Here is a 26,788-nt window from a genome sequence, read left to right as displayed (position 1 = left end):
CGCTCAATCATCCAGTCATTCCTCACAGTGGTCACTGGCGAATCAGTGTGTTCCACGGAGCAACTTTAAAGCGAAGCACAGCAACTAATTAAAACTTGGGAACTTAACGCTCGTTAGGAGATCCTTCAAGAAAAGCCTGGAGTGTGAAGGCTGTTTTGTGCTGAAACAGGTCTTTAAAAATGGATGTCATAAAAAACAAAACAACACAACATCAAAGAGGTAACATTAACTCAAAATACCCCCTTGTTATAAGATAATGATTTTTTAATGTAGATTATATTGTCTCCTACAGACATGGTGCTGATTTGCCCAAAAAAACAGAAACACTAAGAAAGTATGGGAAAACTTCAGCCTATTCGCCAACAGCATCTAATTCACCTTTATAGTAACATTTGAATAACGTTACAATATTATGAATGCTGATTATGCTGCAAATTGTGTTGCATCCTCAAACATGCTGGCCGCAAATAATGTATTAAAAAAAAAAAAAAACAAAAAAAATGTGTTAATATTACCATTTTTTCTGCAGACAATATGTAAAACAAAAGACATTAACCTAAAAGACTGCATATTTGAAAACCCTGAGGGTCAAATTTACGTAGCATATCCCTACATTTACAATAAATCAAAGTAATGCTTCACTGTATATGCAGTGGTATTATAACTCCTACAGGGACAAATTTTGCATTTCTTAATTACATTGATACAATTACTTCGAACCCAATCAGATCATGGCATTCCTTTGAAGTTCAGCATCAAAAACAGAAGGGCCAATTAAAAGCATATTAAGAATAAAAATAATTGTTTAGCTCATACCTTAGGAAAAAAAATTAACATGTCTCTAAAGTGTCAGAATATTGGAAGTGATTATTTACATGGATGACATGAAGACGATATTCCAAAGTCAGCTTGCATTTAAGTAAAGACTGACAACGCTGCTTAGCTTCCCAGCCTGTTAATCTCATAACCAAAATACATCTCCTTTTCTCTCAATCCTGTTTACGTGTGTTGGCTCAGGTGGGTTTCATGCCTTATTTTCTGTTTCCGAGGGGATTTGAATTAAATAAATAATGAGCTCCTTGGCTATTTGAGTAGCCATAACATTTGCAGATGATATACTGGTGAGCTGTTCCAGAAAAGAGATATCTGTCATTAATATAACATTAGACAGAGACTCGGTGTCAGTGAGCTCATCTCAATATACGTGTTGGCGATGAGGAGGGGTCACTGTTCGGCCACGTGGTTGGCGTCTGCTTCGGCACGTAGGGCTTTGTTCCATGGGAGCATCCTTCATGTCTTGCTGTTCTGACCTGATGATTAGCTCTCGAGAGCTTCAGCATCCCAAGGTGTGGAGTGTGTCAAATTATAAACTTCCATCAATGCTCCCAGGGTTACTGTGTTTAGACTGTACCCATGGTGGCAATCATCTTCTTGATTTGGATTTTCCATCTCCAGCAGTACTAGTGAAGTATGCTTTTAAAGCATATTAGATGCTCACTCACTACACCTCGACCAGACTGCTACCCTCCTCCACCTCTGCCTTTTGGCAGTCCTGTGTACAAGAGGCCCAAAATCAAAAGTACGAAGGTTTTCGGTTCTGGCCCCAATGCACTGGGATGTCTTCCATCTCACTCACAGCTGTTGAGTATCTCTACATTCAAGAAGGGTCTCAAAATACATCTCTTTTGGCATCACTTCTCCCCAGGTGTCCTTTGTTATCTGTTTACCAGTTTAAATAGGAACCGTAAATGTAGCTACTCCTTGTACTTGACTGTAGTCAAGAATCAAATCTGTACCCGAATCTCTCCTTAACTTTGTGCAATGCACTTTTGGTATCATCCGAGATGTACGTCACTTTGAAGGAGGTATTAAATGAATAAATGTAAACGTAGAAACTTATCAAACCTCTGCTTCTACCATCTACAGTGTAACGTGCCTCATACCCTATGCTCACAGGACAGGCTCTGGCCCACCAGGACCCTGCACTGGACAAGAAATTACTCATAAATGAATCAATGGTTTATCACTTGAGCAGAAGGTGTGTTTAGATGTTCATCCAAACCCACAACCAGAAGGGCCACCACTATCAAGAGTTTTAGTCTTGGTGTACAGCAGTTATAGTCTGCAGTGCAATATCTGCAAAAAATATTTTACATGGATTTGATTAAAACTTTTTTGGGTAGCTCAGCACTCCAGTTGTTTTATGGAATGTCAATTTTATAGCCAAACTAATTAAAGTAACTAATTTTTCCGTTTTAGTTAACGGGTTTCTCTTCATGCAGGCCAGAAACATTCTTCATATACATTATTTTTATTGCTTAAGTAATTGGATATTTTTCCACAAGCTTTATAGTTGCCCTTGTTTGCAAGTTCGTGAACTTGAAGTAACATTTTATGGATTATTTGAGACATATGCAAATGTTTATGATTGGACACGCATTAAAAGTATTTGATGATCTACTGGACTATTTCATTTTTCACAGTCAAAAATATATAGCATTTATTAAGCCTCCAAAGTCATAGGTTGCACATTTATCACTGTGTGTCAAGCTCAGCTGAGATCACGCCATTAAGAGAGTTCATCACTGGTGCAACATAAATACAATGAAAATTCTTTCATCGATAAACTGCATGCACATGATGTAATTCAATGACATTATACAGCATTAATTTAGCAACTCCAGAAGACCTCTCGCCGTCTACAGAGGCCAACAGAAAAATAGGTTTTTTTAACAATCAAAGTGGTTTTCAGATCCATTTTTTTCCCTCTCATAGCACATTTAGCAAACAAGGGTGCCGACCTGGAGTTTGACACAGGTACTTTAATAATATTCTTTATCATCATGCAAGTGAACGGCTATTGTCCACCAAGAAACTGTAAAATTATGATTGGATGCAAAAGATTTGTTCAGAACATTGTGCATGTGATCAAATATCTTGCACTGCATCATATTAAGGGCGCGGTGACGCAGTGGGTTGGACCAGGTCCTGCTCTCCAGTGGGTCTGGGGTTCGAGTCCCGCTTGGGGTGCCTTGTGGCGGACTGGCGTCCCGTCCTGGGTGCGTCCCCTCCCCCCTCCGGCCTTACGCCCTGTGTTGCCGGGTAGGCTCCGGTTCCCCGCGACCCCGTATGGGACAAGCGGTTCAGAAAATGTGTGTGTGTGTGTGTGTGTGTGTGTGCGCATCATATTATTTATACTTATTATCTGTCTGATGCTTTTCTTCAAAGCAACTGTCAACATTTAAATACTTACCATGATTTACTTGTTATACAGTTGTGTAACTTTTACTGTATCAGATCGGAGTAAGTACACTGATCAAGGATGCTAAAGCAGGAGATGGGACTCAAACACAGCTCTATTTGGTGCAAGGCAACAACTGTAACCCTAACCCCACCTGCTGCCCTAAAAACAATGCATTAAAAAGCAAAGGAATACCTGTAGTTCAGGATCGATCTTACTCCATCCAAAAAGAAAAACTATTGCAGTGACAGCACCTGTGAAAAATGGGAGGAAGAGTTGAAAATTTAGAAACCAGAGAGAAATGTTCCTTTCGTTTGATCTGATGTCACTCTGTACATTTATGATGATTTCCTCGAGAGGGGCTCTGCATCACTGGTAAAAGGGTGATGATTTTTATCTGAACCTTGACCCCATCACAGAGGTACTGTCCCCCAAACTGGGAGTAACTTAAAATCTAATTTACAATGGACTTTGCTTCACTTCGAAGATCTGTCCTTCCTATTATTTGTGACCAGTTCAGTCTCAACATATATTAGCAGGAAAAGTCACGCGTCAGATTTGTATTCTGGGATTAAACCTTTTCTACATTAAATCAACACTTGGATGTAATAATCACTCCCATATTGCGGTGAAACGTTTACGTGTCTGTTGGAAAACAAGTGTGACATTTGAAAATTTTGGATTTCTTTGGAAAAACTGTTTTATAGCTTCAGCTCAAATTAGGGAAATTTTCACATATTAAACAGACATGCCAACTCAAGAGCTTCAGGTTGCCTGGTATTGTGGTTTGAGGCACTCTGGATGATGTTACATATTCCAGCACTTAGCATATTGCCATTTTGAAATACAGTACACTGTGAATTCAGTCAGAAAATTATTGTATTAGTATTATATTAAATTTTTAAACTTAGAATAAATAAGGGAGAGAACATCATGTATTCCACTCAAAGCCAGGCTGTAGTACATCACAGGACAGAGCCACAGCCACACGCCATGAGATGCGACTCGCTGCCGTCTCCTGTTCAGACGCATAAATTGGCTCATGAAAACTTGGGAGTTGAAAACATCAATTTACATTTTCATCAAATTTTCTATTCATTTCTTTATTATTATTACTTTTTTTTTTTTTTTTTTAATTTTTTGTTCAGTCTCAAGAAGTGCTCTTCAAAAATTTTCTACAAAAATATGTTTATCAACATCAGGTATGCTGCTGGGGGGCCAAGCGATGCTTGTGATTCTCAGGCCCCATACCTGTATCGGGGGCCCACCAGAAAAATGTTTAATTATTTAGCTGTGACTTCCTTCAAGAGGAACCCCATCCCTCCACCCTGCTCCACCAGGTTTTCCTGTTCGTGAAAGGAATTAAAGTGTCACCGGTTATGCAAATTATTTGATTAGGAACACTTGAACAAATTTATTTTATTCAAATAAACAATATTCTTTCAGGGGGGCCAGAATTTCTAGCTCTGGCCCTAACTGGCATTTTCAGTTCAGAAATCAGGCTTCACAGCTGTATGTATTTTACTGTATACATTTGTGACAAACAGAAAAAACACACCTCATTTTATCCCTTTATGATAGCACAATATTGGCTTACATGGTATTTTAGAGCATTGCGTATAACCGGTTTATAAAATACTGTATATATGAAGGGTGTTGTTCTCCATTTTATTTGTACACACTTTATCCATTTATTTAAAGTTAAAGAAGAGAATTTGCACAGAAGCAGATGGCGTAGCAATTAAGACCATGCACTTTCATAATGCCCATTGATGGTTCAAGTCCAGCTCACCCTCTGATAGCAGTACCTTGAGCAAGGTACACAGCATGAACTGCTGAAGTAAAATACCCTGCTTTACAAGAATGGGTAAATGGGGGCAACACCCTTGAGCAAGGTACGTAATTGCTCCAGTAAAAATTACCCAGCTGTAAAATGGGTAAATCATTATAGGTACCCTAAAACTGTAAGTTGATTTGGTAACATTTACATGTATTCATTTAGCAGACGCTTTTCTCCAAAGCGACGTACATCTGAGGGAAAAAATACAATGAGTGCATTACATCAACAAAACAAGCATCGAAAAAATGACTAACTCTGAAATTAGAGACGAGAACACGGCAATGCCATCCGACAGTCACTTAAGAGTAAACCGTGGTTTCCTACAATCTGTGGATTGCGCAAAATCTTTAGGCAGCGCGAAATCATGCACGCGCTACGGTCTTCCAGGACAGGACATGGACTCTTAAGTTCAGTTGTCTTAGCTTATTTAAAAGGAAAAAACACCTTGATTTGGAAATCTGCATGCCGTGGGAACTGCGTGACTTTGAGATCATGGGACAATGCTGCCAATGGAAGCAATCAGTTCCACTCTGTGGGTCTCCTCTTCCCACAGACCTGTCTCTTCAGTTCATGAGAATTTGCACAGCTGATGAAGTTGTTTCTTGGGAATTAATACCGAGCTCTCATGGCTGCCAAAAGACTTCGCCTTGCATTAGTCTATAGCGGCACGGCTTTCAAAAGTCCGCATGTGTGTAAGTGTGCCTGAAGGTTAGTGTGTCTCTTTATCTGTTAGACAGAAAACACAATAAATTAGTACTGTACTTTATTAAAGAATGTTATATAAAGTACGATAGACTAAAAGTGATGCAGGTGTTTGTTTCGTATTCATTTAGATGAATGAAATTCAAGGCTTTTTTGCAGTTTACGAGGTAAAATAAGATATGTTAACTTACATACATTTTTTTTTTGTTTTGTGTCCATGAGATTATGTTGCGCCTAACACAAACTGGGGTTTAACACGATTTGAGTCATGCCGTTCATTCAGTATTTCAATGAGGGCTAATTAATTACTAGGTCATTTTGAACAAAACCCACCGCAGCTATGGGGGGTTGTGAGGACCATGTCTGAGAACTTCTGATTTACCAGTGTGGATGAGCAGACCGCTGCACATATTTTAGGCACAATAACTTCTGTTTTTATATTATTTGCAATTATTTTGAAATGTGTTGTCTCCGTGAGGACTGAACTTCAAACGAACTGTAGGAGCTGACATTCCTTTGTAGAAGTCGACACTCACGAAAATATGCATTTTAACCAGTGACTGGAGGCTTTGCGGTGCAGAAGTACAGTGTGTTCCCACTCGGCATGAATAAGCTGCTGCAGGCCAAAAAAGTGTGTTTTTGGAAAATATCTCTTGAATTGAATTTGAAGTGGGTGACACAGGATGTTTTATTTTAATATCTGCAGCACTTCATGGTTCTTTGCTAGTCGAGACCAACTGGACCCTGGCAGGTCAACCAAACAACACTTTGTTCCACTTATTGCCTTGTTTGTTGGCCCACTCGTAAATCTATAGCAAAAAACACCATGATTAGCAATGAACCACAGCAATATGAATCTTTACAGGTTAAAATCTGCAAACATTCCAGTTTCAGAAGTTCCCACCATAATCAGGGGCCCATACACAATTATGCAGTGATCTTCTCTATCTACCATGGTACCCTACCGTTGTGCTTACTGCGCTTTAATCAGTAGGACACGAGGTCAGTCCCACTCGAGTCCTCTGTTGTTGCTGTACAGTGGCTTTAGGCACAAAAGCCCTATACTGGAACTTATGGAAGTACAAGCATCTAGTAGATGCCAGATGTCCTACTGAAGGTAATTATTGTTCTAAAATGAATGTAATTAGTGTCCCCTAGGGTAACCTGACCCAACTTTATAATAACTATTTGTTATATCACCAAGAAAAGCTGCAGGGCAGTAAAGAAGTTTTTTAGCAAACTTTTCGGTCTCTTTTCTACCTCTTTTTTCCTTAAATGCTTTATTTTGTAAAACAGCATGATTGGAAACTGCTGCTCCTTGGAGTTCCAGCCAGTGGTTCTGAAGCCAAGGGATGGAAAACACAAGCAAAGGTTGCCATTTAGATTAGCCTTCGCTTCTGTAAGTGTCACCAGGGTGTATGATGGGAAGGCTGGTCCAGGTGAGCTGTCATTTGTAACAGCTGGCTTAGAGTCACTGCAACAATCTTTTCTTAAATTAATATCACACTTAACACATCTGAACTTACAATCTCTTCTAGCAGCTTTTCATGATGTTTGCTTAATTTTTCTGCAAATGAAAATGTTCAGATGTTCACCATGGAGCACAACTGCATGCAATTCACAGCCAGCCTAGACCCCGACAGCAGGGGGTGGCTGGCGTCGGTTTATGATGTTTACACTGTGTTCCATTTTTGACCCTTTTCTTTATGGGTCTCTGGACAAGAATACCTCATTTCTTCACGAAGCAGTTCGCAGGCAGTTCATCCATGCTGCAGCAATCGTAACAAGTGGATCACACATGAGCTCTTCATTTTCACATCACCAAAAAATATTTGGGATCATCTCTGCAGTTATTTCTTGGTTCATGTCCGGGAACAAGACACTTTTGTAGGTAGTGCAAAGGGCAATGATGAGGAAAAACAAGGAGACCAAATCCTTTGGACACTTTGAATGTCAGCAAAAGTGCAGGGAGGCCCTCTCTACTGAAGTTGGGAAAGTGTGCAGCTTGAGGGGACCCTCATTTGCATAGAAAATCACATATAACCTTAGCCTTCCTCCAGGATCTGGGCTAGGAACGTCCATGATTCATGTTTAAGATTACAGCGTAAATAAATAAATGGAAGAAGTAGGGATGATTGGTACCAGATTTCCGCAGTGTGCTGGAAGCAATGGTGTGGATTGTGGGAGGCCTAACCGTGCCTGATTTACAAACTGCATCTGCACTCCTGATTGGAATTGAGATTTTGACAAATAAAGACAGTTATTGAAAGCAGGATCAACCTTGTTGACAGACTGTTTTTCTATCTGGAAAAATCACCATGGTGTGTAAAGTAAATAATGAGGTGCGGATGGCTGTTATCCACTCTCCGCTAACTGGGGCACATTTGTGTCCTAAGGGGTTAATTTTTTTTTTTTTTTGGAGAGATGGAGAGCTAACGTGGGTAACATGTTTTCAGCTTCAAAGATGTTTCCAGATTTTGTGGATTTGATTTTTTACATTTTTACAGTTTGTAACCAACCTCAGTTGATTTATTTATATGAAAAACACAACATGTTTTTCCATGTTTTATTTTTAAAAACAAACACAAATTCTCTATTCTTGCCTCCAAGGGAAAGTTAAGAAATGGCATAATAGTTTTTTTTTTTTTTTTTTTTTTTTGACCCAATGCAGAAGAATTCGGGGGGAAAAGCACTGACAATGAGGAAAAGGGTATAATAGCATAGAAAAGCAATTTTCTGCCAGCCAAGCATACTACAGTTTCTAATAACCCAAAAGCCCACGAAACAGATGCCATTAATTATTGTAGTACTTTGCTCCTGAAGGTAAAATCGTATGGACAATTTGGCCACAAGACAAAAACGTAAGCATTGAGGGACATGGGACAAAAAGCAGCTGGTCTTCTCGCAAGGCCAGATGCCCCTTTTCTTATTACATAATAGTCATACTCGTGAGACCCTCTGTATGTTTCCCAAAGGGATCACAGCAGTGGAGAAAAGGGTGTGTAACAGAGCAAGAATGCAGGATGATGGGCTCCTGATTCATCATACAAACCTGAATTCTCACACTTCCAGCACTTAAACTGTCAAAATATTCAAATGACTTATAGACAATTTAAGAGATTTTCATTTCTGATGTCTGATATCAAGACTAGTCAACACTGTAGTCTGTTAAATGCAGTTTGTTTTTAACTAAGCTGCACTGAATTCTTTTGTTCTTTTCATACATGGTTAAAGTCCAACATTTTCAGCTTGGTCTTAGTAGCTCGTCGTCGTCGTCCGTACCGCTCACCCCATACGGGGCATGGGGACCCGGAGCCTAACCCGGCACACAGGGCGTAAGGCCGGAGGGGGAGGGGACACACCCAGGACGGGACGCCAGTCCATCGCAATGCGCGGAGTGGACGGAGCAAGCCCCTATTCCATCTCCCTGTTCCAAAAATCAATTTAATATATGGTCCCCAGATAGGGGACATATCAGATATTAAACTGATAAGAACAGATACTACACATGATCTTAGCCAAAAGGCCGAGAATGTCTATAATGCAAGTCACTTTTTCTTTTATTATTTTTTGATGAAACAACTGAATTTATTTTTAACTGCTATGTTTCTTTGTTTTTCTCTGCTCATTTCTGCACAAATGATGCTTACCAGGCTGCCATTTCTGCGAAGGCATTCTGTTCTGGTAAGTCGAACGGAGTTGACTGTCAACACTTTGGAATTATAAATGGGTAAATGTGAAGTAATGTAGACTCATAACATGGTCAAATATCTTGGACGGTGACATCAACATTGTATGCAGTCTACAGTGCAATAAGAAAATCTTGAAACAGTTAAACTTTGTGTTACATGTATTTCAATTGGTGTTTTGCAGTCTTGAGGAGAATTTATAGTTTTTTGTTCTTCATCTGTCGTACTGAGAGCAAACAAAAGTTAGTTCCATTGCTCCAGTACCACAGCTAATAGCCCTACCTGAGCATTCAGCAGCTTTTTTCAGGTTCAATGGTTCTTGGAACAGCATGTGTCTGGGGCAAAACCCCTCCTGGGTCTCTGGACGTGGCCTTTGAGGCTGCGGTTCGAAAGGCGTGGACTCCCAGAGCGGGATATTTACAGGGAACCACTTCCAAGAAGAGGTCATGACTGCTTTCAGACCTTCAACATGCAGCGCTCCTCCTGTGTGGCCAATATATCTGTTCTTGAGGTGCGTGGACAATAACAGCTGTGCAAACAATCTGCAATAAGGCCGTCTTTTAACTGGGGAAGTGGATTTGAACGTCTTGCTGGTTTCAAGCCCTTGTAGATGGAGTACCTTGAAGAACAAATCATCACTTTCAGCCTCATTAATGGTTTCAAATGTCTTAAATATGTATTTGTCTCCCAGATCCAGTCCAGTAATTTTTCAGATTTCTCCGGAGCATCTGCTGTTTCATTTGAACATTTCAGTCCTTGGCGTGTCTGTGGAATTTGTAGGCTATAACTAAATTACTTTTGTGTGCATGCGAGGGAGTGTGAAAGACTGGAAGTTTCATGTCTAGTCTCTGTATTTAGATTTACATTTATTTACTTAGCAGACACTTTTCTCCAAAACGACTTCCAATGAACTCTATGTAGCGTTATCAGCCAACACATCTTATTCACCCAAGGTAACTTACACTGCTAGATACACTACTTACAATGGGTCACTCATCCATACATCAGTAGAACACACTCTCTCCCTGTCACTCACACACTACGGGTGAAGCTGAACAGCATGTCTTTGGGCTGTGGGAGGAAATCGGAGCACCTGGAGGAAACCCACACAGACACGGGGAGAACATGCACGCTCCGATGCAAATTACTTATGTATTTTGTGTCAGCCCTTACATGTATATCCATACGACACCATAGGATACAGTTTGACAGGTTAAAATGTAGGCCCCTGACCCAGAAAAAGACAGAGCATCAAGACAGAAGTGGAGATAAGGGGGCAAAAAGGGACAGTTTGGGGAGGTGCCTTACTGCTGCAGCGATTTAAAATGTCTGAGGAAAGCTCCCTAGCAATGCTTTGATCTGAACCAAAAAACTGGATAGTTGCTCTTTTGATGAAAGCCATGCATGGATCTTCTTATCTTAGATGCAATTTTCTAGCCTTTGTCAATTTTAAGTCATTATATTGTCTCTTGCAATCCCTCCTTATGAATTAATATAATCTCTGGGGAGAACAGAGGCATTGCTCCTGTCTACTCTAACAGGGCTTTGAGTCCAGACCTTGAAATACAAAGGCTGGTTAGCTGCTAGTCCCACCTGATGGACACATCAAGAAAAAGCTGTAATTGGACAGACAGACCCAGTCAGTGGCTCTTATCTCTCCAAAAAAGGCGGTTCTGCTCTACTGTACAAGTTCTAGTTTTGCTTCATAAAGACCCTCTGGCTTTTCCTACACAGTCATAAATGTACATTTACAAGGCTACTTGCTCCCACGTATTGTTTTCATATGGGCTACAAAGGAAAATGTGACCCATGCCCTGGATTATCCTAATGTAATTACTGTACAAGACTCTTGTGTCCATACATCACATGAGATGCACGATCACTCACCTTGGAGCACATGTAATCCTCTTTTCACAAGCAACTCTGCAGGCAGCCGCCACAGCATTTAAACACTAATATGTTTTTTAGACTTAGCAGGTTGCCGTGACAGGTGGCCGTAAATACTCCATCACATGCTGGGCCTTTGTGCTTCTTTCTTCTGCCCGACACTAAATACCGTAGCTATGCTGTGAGGAATTAATATGACATGTCTTGAAAAGATGCTCGGTTGGAGTGGGGGGTGTTAGCCTTTGAGCTAATTTTCATAAAAAAACTGGAGCATATTAGTTCAAGTTAGATTTTACTTTTATCTGATGCTTTCCTCTAAAGTCACTTGCAATGTTAGGTTTGTACACTAAGCTACTTACAGTGATTAACCCATTTAAACAGCTGGGTAATTTTAACTGAACCCATTCAGAGTAAATACCTTGATCAAAGGTACTACAGAAGATGGTAGGGTCTGAACGCAGGTCCTTCGATTGCTACGCTACCATAAAATGAGTCCTCCCATATGGAACAGCAGCATCTCTTCACGTTTCTAAATTGATTCACTCGGCTATTTTTTTAAACATTAAAAGCTTAAACTTTAAAAAAAAAAAAAAAAAAAAAAAAAAAAAGCCACAATGCTGTTTTATTCCAACAGTAGGTCTGCCATTGAACCCAGAGTGTGAGATCATTTCCTACTTTGCCTACAGCTGCTCAGACAATGCACATGGCAAGAGAAATAAGAATGTAAAGGAGTGCAATCAAAGTCAACATCAATTTCCACTTTTCCAGACATGCAAACTGTTTACATGCATTAGAATGTGGGTTTTGACCTTCATTTCTCAATTCCTGTCTCACTTTTCCCCACATTTTTCTCTCGAAGAGTCTCATTATTAACAAGGTTTCACAGATGTTGCCCAAATCCAGTCTGAACACATACATCTAGGCTCAGCAGTTCTAAAAAAGTTCCAACTCCATACCACCTCACTTTCATCTTGGCATTTATTAAGGACAGGATACTTAAAATTATGCAATGCCATCCACATTTTGATATGAGTATCTTATCCTCAAGTCCCACACTAAATTTCAGGTGCTTCACCTGGATGAAGGATTACCCGATGCTTTCAGTAAAATCTTAGCTCAAAGACGAAAGCCATCACTCATATTCTAAATGTACTTCAGAAGAAAAAAAAATAAAAAATCTGCCACCTCAGATTACGTTAATACCAAATCCTAGTCCAGAGTGTCAGGTCTTGAGTTTTTATGTAAAATTACCCTTTTTTTTTCCCCCCAAAAAAAAAAAAAAAAAAAAAAAAACTATACACAAAATGTCAGTAAGACATTTTTGCATGAAGCCAAATGTGTGTGCTGTCCCTCACACACAGGCACAAACACTCTTCTGATGGTTGAGGGGGGAATTTACCATAGGTAGGAAGTATGAATTGCAACAGAAAAGTTTGTCTTTTTCTCCAACAGAAGGTGGTATTGCACCTTAACTGCAAGTACAAGTAAACTGCATGTAGGACATAAAACAAAAATGTGCTTTATGGAGATTTCTTCTGCACTGGTTGCATTTATGGGGGAAAACAGTCTTCTACTAGGAAAGAACACATCAAGCTTGGCCACGTCACATGCGGCCGAGGCCAGCGATCACAGAGACTGTGGTTTCGTTCACAGAGGCCATCTCCACAGGCTTGCTCTCGCTCCCCTGGGCAGCATGAGACGAGCACTCGGATTCCTCGAAGGGGTTGTAAACCGGTGGAGCTTCTGCAATATCTCATCAGAGGAAAATTGAAAATAAAAATGTGTTCCAGCATTCTGTCTGCAAGTGTCTCGCCAGCAACTGCGTCCAGTCCCACCTCTGTGGATACAGCTTTAGTCAAGGGAGCGCTCCTGAGGTCTTCCCTTCCTGATGCTGTCCTGATTCCTGACACGGTGGCTCATTGATAGGTTTTTTAAAAAAAGAAATAAATAAAACAGCCAGATGGGACTGTTATTTTGACAAACAGAGAGGTACCTGGTTGTCCACATGGCCCCATTTTAAGGCTGACCACATAAAAATGAATTATGTGCCTCATAAATGGTTTAGGATACGCCATTCTGCTGGAAACTCCACAATTCAATTCCCTAATAGCAGGGAGGCAGATAGTAGTGCCTCCTTATAATATTTTTCAAAATGTTTACGGTTTTCTCTTTTTTCATTTGTTTGGTATAAAAAAAAAAAAAAAAGACTGTTACTCTAATTACTAACTTACAATGATTTACCCATTTATACAGCAGGGTAATTTTTACTGTATCGGTTCACACAGCAAGAGGAGGGATTCAAATCCAGGTTCTTGAACCGGAAGGCGATGGCTCGAATCACTGTGCCACCTTCAAAACGGAAATGTTCTGTATTTAAATGTTTTATCCATATGACTTACGATACTTAGACAGACTTAATCCCAAAGGAAATTACACATTGTAATACAGTGTATTTGTATCCCCCCCCTCCCCAAACTATAAAGTCTCTTATTTTCCACAAGAGGTCTAAAACATCACCATTTTCTATTTCAACAACAGTGGCGGTTTACTGACTTAATCTAAAGGTTTCCAGTTCAAACTAGACTGCGGGACACACAAAAAAATAAATAAATAATAATTTCAACACATTCCATCCATCTATCAAACATAGGAGGATAAAATTACACAGCAGTAGTGAGTGTAATATACTCCTCCACATGTTGGTTCGACCTGCAAACATTACACCAAAACAAATATGAAGATCTATCAATTTTATTGAGTCTTCACTAAATTTTAGCATTTAACCATCCTGTTCTTAGGTCATTGTAACAGCTAACAAGGAATAAACGAATGATAACGCTGCCAGATCACTGGTTACTCTTTGAAATCATACCAGTCGAATAACAGAGTCCTGTCAAGGCCGAATCTGTGTGGTCGAGTGCAATAGCGCCTCCCTCAGCGCACCCCAAATTTCACCCAGTGCAGTTTCATTGAGAACAAACACCCAGTAAGGTAGCAGAAAATGCTTATTGATTAACACACCCCCTTCTTTATTTAACATTCATTTCACAGTGTGTCTTTCGCTCAATTGCTGCGATTGAAAGCAGCTGTTGGACAATTTATAACACATGTGAGGTGTGCTGTGTAAATATTATATCTCGGGAGCCCTGCTTTATGTTTCAATTACTACATATATATATAGGCAGCTAACATGATACACGGGAAATGGGTCGGTAACCCGATTCTGCCCGCAGATTCATAATTTATCAGGGCCGCTTCATCAAACGATGTAGTTAGAGAGCATTTCGCACCCTCATTTGCATGCTTTGAAGACGTGAAGGCCTTTGTTAAAGCTGCACCATCAGATGCGCGATAATGTCCCAAAAGAGTTTCCTCAAAATTATGCACATCCAAATTTCAGCTGGAAAAAAGAAAAAAAAAAAAAAAAAAAAAAGAAGCATTCCTATTTTTATTTTTTGCATAAATAGTCTTGCCCGCTGCCAGTGGAGTTGTGTGTTAACTACTCCTGTGGGACGACCCACCCCTCTCCCCCTTTTTTTTTTTTTTTTTAAAATCATCGGTCCAGTTAGGTCCGGTGAGAGATGAGTGTCTCTTGGTGACACAAACATCAGATTGCAGCTGCCACACATATTTACTTCACGTCCCTCCGACCAGCAGCGATCATATATAACTCATTGCCTCCAACTATTCTAGTGGGCAACCGCAGGAAACTTCCCTTAACTGGACTTACTGTAAATGTTTGCACCAGAAGCACGTAAAGCAAATGATGTTTGATGAGTGCTTGTCAAAGTGCACTTTTTTGATCATGTTATGCAAACAATTATTGTACCAGGGTAATCCTACCAGCTGAATGCCACGGTCCGGACCAATCTCCAAGGAAAGAAGTACAATTTAAACGTACAGTATGTACACATAGCTATAGACTGCGCAAAAACCACCCATAAGGGACTCAGAGTGTATTATCTGTCCCTGGGCAACGGGGCTTCCATACACCCAAACATTTCATTACAAGTGCATTCTGGGTTTGAGAAGAGGAAGGACAAATTGTAGTGTTAGTAACCAGTGTATTATCTTAAAAACCCATAATTCAATACATCTTTTAAATCTACCATGTCAACCACTCTGGCCTTTTTAGCATTCACCATATATTAGTGGTTTTAAACTGTTTTCGGATACAGAACCACTGCCCTGCATCAACACATGCATGAATATATATGTCAGGTACATATATGGTACTTTACTAAAAAATCTGAACTAAAATTACTTAAAAAAAATAGAAGGAATTGCAAAAACACACAGGTATGCAGGGTCAGGGACACCGAGGGTTTGACCTTTGAATCATATACCTCTTGGACAGGAACGGTAGGATTAGATGTGTTCAAGCAAACATGTTCTTGTTTATATAAAGAGGATAGGTTCTTATTAAAAAAAAAAAAAGGGGTTTTATTTTAACAGCTTGCACTCTCTTGGATTTAATGCAAGACTCATTCTGATCATTGTTACCGCTGATGTTATTGCTCCCAAAGAGGCATGGCAGGGCAGCGGGAGGAACGGCTATGGCGGACAGACCAAAAACACAGTCCTGCTTTAACTGGGAGTGACTCTCCAGCCCAGCTGCAGAGAGTCTTAAAACAAAGAAAATTGGTTACACGAGATCGTACGTAATCTATGAGGGCTTGACTCGAACTAACTAAACAAGTTATAAAGAAAACCCTACAATAAACAGAACACATACTGAACATATTTACTGAAAATCTTCATGTATTTAGACCTTCCGCAGCAGCCTCGAAAAAAATTGGTATGAATCCCACCTCCTGCTGTAGTACCCTAGATTAAGGTACTTCTCATGAATACAGTAAAAATTACTCTGCTGTTTAAATGGGTAAATCAGTGTAAGAAGCTTTAGAGGAAAGTGTCAGTGCCTAAATAACTTCAAATGATATTTTATTGTTTTAATTCAGGCATCTGCTTCCATATAACATCTATAAAACCTTTTTGGTGGTATGTGCTGCATATAGTTAACAACAGACAAAAGTTGTTTCTGTTTTAAGTCATATAAATAAATTTTATGACTGATATAAAACGACTGGTGGACATAACACTCATCATCCCTGCGAAATACCTTTTTACGAATAGGTCGTTAGTTATTCCTAAAGCCTGACCGCGCCATTTTTTGACTGGTTGCACACGTCAATGTAGGTGAAAGCTTTATGGATGGATTTGTAATGTTCAGAGTTCGTGTTTCGCCGTGCGGCGGCTCGCCCCTTTCAACCTGTGTGGTATTGTTGTTTCTTTTTTCGCAGGGCCATAACCGCTGTGACCTGACGGGGTCGCCATGTCAGCGAGGTCGCCAGGGGCCGCTCGTTCAAGGTGGAAGGGTATTTTCCATGGGTCACTGATGGGTCTTCTCAGCTCCCAGTCTAGTCGGTAGATAAACACAGGCCGGCGGCCCGAGACAATGTGAAACCTCCATGCTCTTTTTTTTGCTTTTCAAATGCCATAAATCACCTCCAGGAAAAACGAAAACGGCGCATTTGCTCTAATATGTCCTCGTGCGGCCCGGCCACATTAAATGATTTGTTATGGCGGGATAAACAAGACTTTCGCACAGAACCTGCGGCTTTGAGCCTCGAAAGAAACTGTCGCTGCTCATCAGTTTTTTAGCCAATGCACCTGCAGTTTTTAGTTGCCTCAGCATTGATGGTTACAATTATTTTTATTACCCCGCTTTAAGTTTAGCCTTATGCTTTGGCAGTAGGGCAAGCCAATAATTGGCGTATGAATGAAATATGTTTTTCTGTTCTTTTCCTTTTTTTTTGATCAGCAGCAGCCAGAAGCCACTTTCCGATCCAGTATAGGGAAACACAAAGTAATTTCACCGTAACAGGGCTAAACAGCATTAAACACTGGTATTATTACTGCATAATATGTAGAGGGAAAAAAAAAAAGGGGAATGATTAAACATTTTGACAGCAAGAGGCAGTGTGACAGGGGAGGTTAAAGGGCACAATATCAAGAACTAATTTTAAAGGACTCTTCAGCATACTAGCTTTTCTACTAATTATTCTGAATTTACAGCCACATTTTCTGAGTAGCTTGCTGTGTTAAATATATGTTTAAACAGAGTGAAAGGTGGTGCTCCTAATATAGTTTAAGGTAGGTGATCAATCATGACCTTTACATTGGACCATTATTAGCTCATTGGGACCCAGCATGAGAAATTGCACATGTAGTTCAGGCTATTATTGCTCGTCTCTTGTATATACCATTTCAAAGGTAATACCTCATGCATTTCATCAAACATTGGCATCCACTGTTTTCTTTTTTAATTTAATGAGGTATTATAATATAATACACACGGTGTTAAAATGAGACACACTTGCGGAATCCATGGGCACACTGCTTTCATCCAGCATGTCGGAGGGTTTGAAGGGTCAAACGCCTTTGCTTTCACCTGAGGGTCACACTCCAGATGTGCCGCAACGCCTTTGTGATGCTGGCCGATAGTCACCAACTCCAGTTCAGACTGAACTGTACTGCTCTGCAATATCCGCCCATTATTAATTTAATGAGACGGTTCTGTACCGCATTAAAATGCTATACAGCCTGTAATGGTTTTTAGGGATGGTGGCAAAGAACTGCTGGATTTCAGGCCAATATGAAAAATCAGAAAGGGCCAAGTTGCTAATTCCATAAATAAATGTGAATTCTAATGCATTCTGTTTTTCCTGTTTTTATTGCTGCTTCAATTATCTTAATCCCATTGAAATGAGACTTATTTAGATTCAAGACCAGACTAAAACATAAAATACCTAATATCTGTTCATCCCCAGGAATAAAAATAACTCCTCTTTAGTAACTTTATCTGTATCAGTGGTGAACTTTGACCTTTTCGTTGTCTGTGGTGCCATCAGGCATTTCTGTAGTAAAACTAATGTTTATAATGTTCCTGGGCAACATTGTCTATTAGATCAGACTGTGACTGGACCAAACTGTCTTCTGGAAGTTCAGCAAACACTTCTTTACAGAGGCCAAAAATACAGGGATTAAATGCAAAAAAAAAAAAAAAAAATTTATATGCAAACCTTACCGATGGCACAGTGGCACAACAGGTAGCACTGGTACCTCAGTGCTAAAGTGTAAGTTTGAATCCCACTCAGCTTGTACAAAATTTGCACGTTCACCTTGTGTTAATGTTGGTTTCCTCAAGCTACTCTGGTTTCCTCCCACAGTCCAAAGCCATGTGTTTCAGATGAATTGGTAATAATAAATTGTGTGTAGTGTGTGAATTGATGAGCAATTGTGTGTGGCTACCATGGGCTGGCATCCCATCCACAAAGTACCCTCCCTCAGGCTTTCAGCCACTGATCGATAGGTTCTGGAGTGTCGTGACCCTGATCAGGAGTTGATGAAAATGGTAAACTGCAGAGGTTTTGCCCAACAACTTCTTTCATACAGAAAGGAAGAAAATTATGTTTTCTTAATAAAAAGCTTCAGTTTCAGTTCAGCCTCAGGGTCAATCCCATGATAGAGATATCCTTCCTTAAATGAAATAAGCAGCAGTGCTTTAATAGCTCAGATGTTGGTTAGGATGTGAGTGCTATCTGAACGCAGCTTGGCCAAGTATCGCATATCAGTCCCAGTCCCTCTGCGGTGAGTCCAGTAAAACGATTAACCACTTGCACAGGGACCGGTTGGTAGAACAATCACCTGATGTAGTACGAGAGTACAAGTTTCTCACCTCTGTCTGCTTTGTTGTGTTGGCGCTGTGCTGTGTTCGTGGGGAGGGGGAGATAGAGGCTGCTGAGTGAGGTGCAACGGGCTGAAATGGGGTTTCAGAGGATGGAGGTCAGGTTCAGGGGACAAGAACCTTGCAAGGCGTCACCTGAATTCTCCACGCTGCTGGTTTCAACAGGCAAAGGAGCAAAAAGGAAATGAAATGTGGTATAAATCGCAGTTCTGGCTCGATTCCACAAATCCGACAGCAAGCAAAGCAAATTGGTTCCTCCACACAACCATCATTTGTAATTTTTTTACCTTTGCCAATCAGTTGTTTACGTGACCCCTTTCTCCAAGCACCTTAACGTGTTTGTACACTAAGCTACTTAGTCACTTACTCATTTATACAGCAGAATAATTTTTTTGAGTAATGTGATCTTCTGACTGATGTGTTTTTTGAGAAAGTTGTTTTTAACCCAGAAATTAATTCTAGGAATGCCAATACCTTGCACCTCAGTGAAAGACAATTTACTTGCTTTCTTGAGTAAAACAGCAGGCTTCAGGTGTGTGAAGACAATTACAAAGGGTTCTCGATCATTAGGACCACTTCAAGTTGACCATTAGGACACTGGAATAATGACTGTTGAAAATGGAGTTTTGCAGTCATATGTGAATAATAAATCAGAAATCAGTCATTTCCTACAGTAATAGATATTTGCCAGACAAGTAATGATGTTTTGGTTATATTTTTAAATCATTTTAACGGTACCTTGATAATAAGAGCATCAATTCTTTCAAAAACATGAAAAAATCTTGGTGTCTCTAAACTTTTGAATGGTAGCGTATACAGTATGTCAATGTCACATATATGTAGTGGAAAGTGACATCAGTTTCCACTAAAAAAAGTTCACTATAAATATTAACTGAAATGTTTTAATGTGCAAATTTTTAAATATTAATACTTTTAAAAATCTACAGTAAAAACTTACCTGAATGTGTATGAAAATAATCTACAAAGGCAAAAAGTCCACCTAACTAGTCACCTGAGACGACCTTTACCTTATCACTGTAAAACCAGCCAAGGTAAATCCTGTCCTTTTGAGGTAAATAAAGTGGGTGCTCATATATAACATCAGTGCATAATGTGATACCAACAAAGGGAAAATACACGACCTCATTTCACAAGCAATTTGCCTACATTTCATCGATTTACTAAGCTCTTTTTCTCAGTATGGTTGAAAAAAACCCTCCTCAAAGCTTCTCAGAGTAAATCCAAGCCGGCCGCTGGAAGGTGGAAGATAACTTTTACTTCATGATGGGCCAACTTTAAGTTGTGTGAAGTGGACAGCAAAGTGTCCACTCATTTGCAGAATGTCCTATATCTCTCTCCTGCAGGAGGGAAGGTGAGCGGCTTTCAGCTGGACTAGAAACCAAAGGTGAGGCCACTGTTTCAGAGCAATTCTAGTCAATAACCTGCTGATTTTACCCCATGAAACCAAACTATATGGCTTCAGTGTTGGATTAAGATCATTCTGAATGATATATGCAAATACATCTTGGATGTATATTTAATATTTGCAGACATTTAAATTATCTCCAGGAGTGCAGTGGCGCTGCAGGCTTGGCCAGGTCCCGCTCTCTGGTGCGTCTGGGGTTTGAGTCCTGCTTGGGGTACTTTGCGATGGAATGGCGTCCCGTCCTGAGTGTGTCTCCTCCCCCTCCAGCCTTGTGCCCTGTGTTGCCGGGTTAGGCTTTGGCTAGCCGCGACCCCACTCGGCACAAGCGATTTCAGACTCTCTCTCTCTGTGTGTGTGTGTGTGTGCGCGCGGGCATATAAATCACCTCCTGGAGGTACCAGTACACAGATACATTACACAGTTATGTATGTATGTATATATATATATATATATGTATTCTCCAATCAGCAGCATGCATAGATCGCCCGGGCCTTCCGGTAGACCTGAACTGTGACTGAAAACAGGTCCGATTTTCAGGCCTCCTGGCTGTGCCGATTGCGACATTTTGGCAGGAAAGACCCAAAACAAAAGTCCTCTGAACATAAAAAAAATAATTTCAACCAACACTGAATTTCAATTAGTCAAACTCTCCTAGCCCACATGACATTTAGTTAAGAAATGTATCATAAGGCATATTAAACAATGTTCAAATGGAGTTTTACTGTATTGCCAACATAGAGCTGCCACTGACACAATCTAAGACAAACAAACATTGAAATTATGGAACAAAAATGTAAATACATAAACATCCATGGCATAATAATTCACTACAGCGTTCCTTTTTTGACAGAATTTCACTTTAAGTGCCTATATCAGGTTACAGCACCTCTTACTGTACACTGCACTCCTGACAGCATAAGGCAGACTTTACGTTGGAGCGTTGAGCTAAATTGCAACCATGTGATATGTTATTTCACAGAGCACGATATGCAAAATGATGCAATTATTATGTCCTTTTCCACATTATTATGTTGCTAAAATAAGAAGCAATTATACAGCTGACAATATTAAGGCACCAGCAGTTATTATAACCTGTTATAGTGAAAAAGATGAAGTACTGCCAAGGTGTGAGAGGTGAAGGGTGTTTGCGCTTCCTACCACTGACGGAACAAAGAAAGGATGCTGAAAGGACAAAGAGCTTTAAGACCCTTCGTTGACCTCTGAAGAATTTAGGCAAGGCAGATGCTATCTCCGCTGAAAACCACCAAGGCCATTTCTTTCCACATGTGTCCTTGAGTGTTTACTTCTGAAAATCTCATTTTCCTATTATGTGTGGAGAAACAAGGTTCTCCAGTGAGTGCGTGCCATTTTGGCATTTTGCAACATCACTGAAGGCATTTCCACGTGACATTTTACAATTTTTCTTTGACGTGGTCTCTCAGCGACATGCTATATCCCCATCTTGCCATCCTGTTTCACATTATTTTTCAAGCTCAGCCGTCAGTGCGGGGGTATGTGTGTGTATGGTTTGGATACCTCAGGAATGCAGCCCAAAGTGCCCGGCCCTATCGCTTTCACGCTGGGTGCACAGAAGCTGGGACTTACAGAGGAAGAACTGGCAGAGCTGTGGCTTTGCTGATGTTTCCTGTAACCATATTACTTTCCTTCACATCATCCTCATCGGGCAAAAGCTAGGGAGGAACAGGAGACCACGGTGCCTTTCGAAGCAAAGTATATACACTAAAAATATCATGGGAGCACATGCCAGCAGCTCCTTGCTCCTTCCTCACACCCAAAAGGGAAAACAAAAGGAAATAATGGAAAAAACTCAAAGAATCCTTTTAACAACTCTAAAGCACATCTGTAATAATGGTACGATCATATTATTCTACCATCCCCGTTTTAAAAAGTCAATAAGCAAATGGGGGAAAATCCTACAACAATAAGTCTTTCATAATTGATGGCACATGTGGAATAACTTTTGATGTATGATACAAGTCTTGATGAAGGAAGTCATGCCTACAAAGTTTCAAAAACAGCCCTGTCTTCACAGTGAGGCACATGTTAGTTATATTATTCTGAGACAACATCCGTGACTCCCAACTTTCGCTGCCACAGCGCTTCTAGCATCAGGCCCCATATACTGTACATGAGCATTAAAGCGGAAAGAATGCGGAATGAGGAATTAGGAAGGCGGCCTCCCTTCGGACCCTGCTGACTGAGATGTTTAATGGTGTGCACCCCTAGACGCAGCAGACCATGGCCTCTGTGCCTTTCAGAGGCAGCGCTCTGACCCCATACCCACCTCCGGCCTTCCGGGAGCTGCTGACTCAGTCTGTGGCCTCCTAATCTGCTTCGCTTTCCGCCCCGCAATCGCTCTCGTTTCCAAAACTTAGGTGCTGTCCAATGACTGCTTAACAAGGACCTAGAAAAAAACTAAGTTATTTATTTAACAGATGCTTTTCTCCAAAATAATGAAGTTCAAAGTTACAATGTTAAGCTGCTTAAGTTTTTACCCATTAATACAGGTGGGTAATTTTTACTGTATCAATGCAGGGTAAGTACCTTGATCAAGGGTACTACAGCTGGAGGTGGGATTTGACCCTATGTCCTTTGAGTGCAAAACTGCAGCTCTAACCACTGTTCCATTTGCTGGTCTTACAGAGAATGAATTTAATGTGTATTGCAGTAAATACAGCACATGGATGCAGGTGTAGCTTTAACTGAATTAAAATCATGTATAGACAGATTGGTCTGAACAGTTAAACTCTTTTATAGCAGTTCCACAGTATCTTCCTTTATTAATTTTCTCAAAAACTTAAGCTGCATGCAAAGCTCTCCTCCCATCAGTGATGATGTGGTTAGCGCTTACAAGCCTGTAGGCCAATATTCTCTGCTGCACTGAATTTGAAACATATATTTTTCTACATAATCAGAAACAAATGACTCCAATAGTCCAGAAACAAAAGTTAATCACTTGGGTTTTGATGTTTCCCTAGGAAGTTTGAGGAAGTTTGTCTAAAAGAACATTTCTCGAACAAAATGTCTCAGATCCTTTTTTCTCAAAGTTGCTAAACATGAAGATCCTCAAATCGTTTGGTAATGAAGGCTTCCTTTTTGTCAGAAAAGCATAAATACGGTTTTGACAGAACATTAACGCGCACTGCCGAACAGCTGTGTTGCATTTGTTGGTGACAAACACAACCTGCAATGTTCTACTCATCATACACACACACACACACACACACACACACACACACACACACACACACAGCTGATTCTTTTCTCCAAAGACAACCTATTTAAGCTACTTACACTGATTTACATATTTATACAGGTTAGCAATTTTTACTCTGTCAATTCAGGGTACATACTTTGCTCAAGCAGATGGTATCGGAACCTGAGTACACTGAGTGAAAGGTGGTAGTGCTATCCAGTATCCTGCCTTCTGCCCCTACCTCTAAGGTACCTTTTCGGTATTTTGGTAGCATTCATATAAGGCTGTTCCACATGAATTTATTAAATGTAACCTTTCGGAAATACACCACTGTCACAATTCATTAGAGAAACTCATCCGCACTTCACTCACATGACATGTACTTTGAAAGAATTACATATTACTGTTTTGATCCCATGTTATAATGTCTGTTGCCATTTTTTCCTTCTAAATGCTAATTAAAAGTTGTTGAAAAGTATTTACAGATGCCTCATGCAGGAACGGAACCACATAACACTGAAACAATGCAGTTATTTGCAGTATTGTTTTATGGACTGAGAATGAGATATTAAACCAGGCAAAGGGGAACAAGGACAAGAGGTTATGATTAAAATGAGCAGATGAAGGTCATTAGGGGGTTAAAGGCTACATATTCATTCATTTATTCATTATCAGTAGCTGCTTGTCTAGTGCAGGGTCGTGACAGTCCAGAGTCTATCCCAGAAGCATTGGGTACACCCTAAATGAGACACCAGTGCACTGAAGGACAAATAAAGATTTTTTTCCTCACACAATAATTTAAAGGTAAACTACAAATATAGAAGTATCATTGCTTCAAGGCGTGCGCGCACACGCACGCACGCACACACAGAGTTCTTTCATCACTCTAGAGGTATTTTGTTGGGCATCTGACTGCATTATGTGGCAGCGCCAACTGAGATGAACTGACATCTAAAATCAACTTTATCGTGGCTTTATTTAAAGATTAGCAGCCAGCCATAAAGATGTAATTAGAGACATGAATCAGTGCATGTCCAATGGGACTTGGTGAAACACTGTTTGTAAAAGTGAACCAAAGCATCATTTTGCATGAAACTGGAAAAACAGTATCAGACCCCACTGTTGTGACAATGTATCTGGAAAACAACATTCAAAGTCATCTATCAAACACTCAGTTTTGTTTTTACTTCATGAACAGAGCTAAAAAGAATATAATTTAGCATAAAAATTAAACAGATACAGTGCACAACTAAATATGCCTTATAGGAGTTCTTGGGATAAATTTAGCACGACCCACAGGAATAAGAAAGCAGTATTATAACGCCTTAAGCAAGACTCTTGACGAGTTCTTCAAGTACAAAATATAAAAGTAATCTTTCTGAACTCAGGTGAGAATTTTGAAAATTATTATCTTCATGAAGTATTTATGGCCTAAGAGAAAACTAGTTGAAACATACTATGTTAAGATTGTGAAATGCGATAATATTTCTGTCATATCCCTGTTTATTTGAATCTTTTTTATAAGTTGAATATGTGGAAGATAACCTCGTTAGCTCTCCCTAAGAGATGCTCATTTTAGCAACCATGGTAATTTCTGTAGGCCCCTATAGGGTTATTTGCATATTAAGTGATAAGCACCATGGGATTCCTCAAATATTTTTTAGGGACATGGGAAATTCACTCTATTATCCACAGCCCGGGAGGTTTTTTCTTCATCCTCAGGTAACAGGCCATGGGTATGATTAGTTCTGGTTATGATGAAATGATGAGCTCTGGATAAGTTGCCACTCTTGTTATTTTTCCATCCCAGTTCCAATTCCAACTCCAGATTTGCAGCAGTTTCACCTGGCAAAGGTGTCTGTAGTCAACTTCCCCATCCATTCCCTTTGCCTACTGTCCATCCTTAAGCTTAAAGGACTTCCTCTATCTCATTATTACATTCCCAATATCCCAAGTAGATTAGATGTATGGGATCTCCATGGAGAACAAGCCAGAGAGGGGGCAATTGCTTCTCACAGCCCCACCAAATTTAATAGGATGGTTTAGCGTTGTCAGCTCGATCCGGATTAAGCAGCTAAAACCAGAGCCTTTTAATCTGATTGCCCATATGGAATTAGAGTCATAGTGGAATATTTTTCTCCACTGCCAAGAGCCCTTCCAAAGTACGTAGGAAACCACTGCAATTACTGAAATTAACATCCAGCTAATGAAACACCGGAGGGATTTATAAATAAACTGTTAAAAATATACTAAAAATTTACAACATTCATACTTTAACAGATTGGTCCCAGATCAGTTAATCTTTGACGGAATCATTTGCTCTGACATGAAATAATCAGCTTAATTAATATCTGATTCTGGACTTAAATCATCCCTCTTTTCTTATAGTGTACCGATGAAGTGTTTTGCATATATTTCCTTGTTTTTCATGCCGCATGTTCCCTGTGTCATGAGGGCTGTTTCAACGAAAGCCTTTCGTTTATGCAGGTTTTCATTATAATTCATCGCTTCAGCACTTTATTCAATTCATTTCAGTTTTTCCTAATTTAATTTATTGCTTCAAAATACCCTTATTCTGCATGGTTGCCTCCCAGCGCTTAAATAAGATCAAAAAGTACCAGAAAATAAGAAACAACAGCTGGCATTAACAACAGATTCTCACAGATGGAAACACAAGTTATTAACAATTAAAAATGATTATGGGGGAAAGCCAGAAGGCCCAGAGAAAAGGAAAAGAAAAACCCTTAAGCTGATACATGAAAAACACCCTCCAGGGGTCCAAGGCTAGTTGGCTACCCAACCCTCCTGGACATGAAAACTTCACACAAGAGGAGAAACTTGTGCAATATGACGCATATTTGGTCCCAGAACTGGGACTGTTGGAATATTAATGAGCTAGATTGCCCAAATATGGTTAGGGTCTCATCACCAAACGTGTCACACGTGTCACCGATGTACTGAGACTATTTTGAACAATAGCCGTGCATCCCGGACATCAGCATGCCATGTTTCACAGTGTCATATGTCTTCATCCAT

The 26,788-nt window shown here is 40.0% G+C and overlaps 1 long non-coding RNA gene and 1 other non-coding gene across 2 annotated transcripts in view; both read right to left on the bottom strand.

The window, feature by feature from the left end:
• LOC108938744 (uncharacterized) overlaps positions 1-26,788 on the bottom strand; it is a 64,524-nt gene that overhangs the window by 20,121 nt on the left and 17,615 nt on the right. The window lies entirely within an intron of this gene.
• Positions 9,135-9,321, bottom strand: LOC114910624 (U2 spliceosomal RNA). The gene has a single exon (XR_003797734.1). It is a non-coding gene; the product is annotated as a U2 spliceosomal RNA (small nuclear RNA).

Source organism: Scleropages formosus, chromosome 5 (genome assembly GCF_900964775.1).
Source record: "Scleropages formosus chromosome 5, fSclFor1.1, whole genome shotgun sequence".
NCBI classification, from domain to species: Eukaryota; Metazoa; Chordata; class Actinopteri; order Osteoglossiformes; family Osteoglossidae; genus Scleropages; species Scleropages formosus.
This window is presented reverse-complemented; position numbering and strand designations above follow the sequence as displayed.